Consider the following 1308-nt stretch of genomic DNA (forward strand, 5'->3'; position numbering starts at 1 on the left):
TCGACCCTCTCTGGCGGGGAGCGCGGAGGCGCGTCGCGCGTCCATGAGGCCGGAAAGCCGGCGCCGGCGGCCGCGCTCCCCACCCCGCCGCGGCGACAGCAGCAGGTTCGAGTTCACCACTGGCAGGCCCGTGCCCAGCCCCCCCTCGCCGGTTCCCAGCGCCACGTGACTACAGGAGCTGCCGAGGGTCAGTCGCGGGCTCGGGCCGGCGGTCGCGGCCGGAGGGCGGAGCGGGCAGCGGGGCCGGCCGCGCGGGATCCCTCCCCCGCCCCCAGCGCCCCCTCGCGGCCCGGGCCGGGGCCGGGGGCGGCCGCCGCTGGCCCAACTCCGTTGCCATGGCGACCACAGCCCGGATTTTCCGGGATGAGCCCGGCTCCAGTTTCCCGACCCTTTGTCCCAACGGAGGACGCACGTCCCTGGGCGACCGCGTGGTCAGCCTAAGGTCACTCTGCTAGATCTGGCTTCGCTGGCCTAAGCGCTCCTAGCTGGCCCGAGCCTTCGAGAGGGCGCCCCCCCCCCCCCCCCCCCGCGGAACCTGATACCGCAGGGGCTGAGCCTGGCTGGGGGCGCGGCTGACCCGAAAGTCTGCCTTGTGGGTTTTTCAGAGCTGGAGAAAGGAAGGGCCCGATCGGGTGAACTTTGAAACGGGAATGCCCTCGCTTCCAGAAATTACCGGAGCGCAGGCGTCCCGGCTTCCGCGGCCGCGGGGCGCGGAGCCGGGGCCGGGGCGTAGGGCGGTCCTCGTCCCCGGGGCGTTTCGCTTGGAAACGCACCGCAGCCGGTTGGCGAGTGCGCAGTCAGGTGCGAGTCTTGCGTTCGTGACTCATCGGCTAGCAGGTGGCCTTGGCTTTCCGCACGAAACACTTCCTGGATTTTCCAGGCTTGTACAGTTTCACGTACTTTTATGTTTTTCAACACAGGCAACTTTCTAATTATACAATTATTTTTAAAGCACAAAATCTGTTGCATTAATAGGAAATGAAATACAAAAATCTCTCATACTTTACCTCCTAGAGTCAATTACACTTACTATCTTAGTATGTATTATCGGGCATTTTTTTTTTTAATGCTTATCTATGCTTGTTTGACGTTATTGGGATAATGCCTTACAAAGATGTATTCTGCCTTTTTCACTGAACAATATTGTGAATTTTCTGACGTTTTATGATTTTTTTTAATATTCTTTTATAACATGATTCTTAATCCCAGCATAAATGCACATAAAATTTCTACTTTTCTATATCATTGTGGATTCATGATACAGGAGCTGCTGAGGATCAGTGGGCATATGCTTTTATCGCACATACT

This window comes from Lipotes vexillifer, unplaced genomic scaffold (genome assembly GCF_000442215.2).
Source record: "Lipotes vexillifer unplaced genomic scaffold, Lipotes_vexillifer_v1.1 scaffold472, whole genome shotgun sequence".
Classification (NCBI taxonomy): domain Eukaryota; kingdom Metazoa; phylum Chordata; class Mammalia; order Artiodactyla; family Lipotidae; genus Lipotes; species Lipotes vexillifer.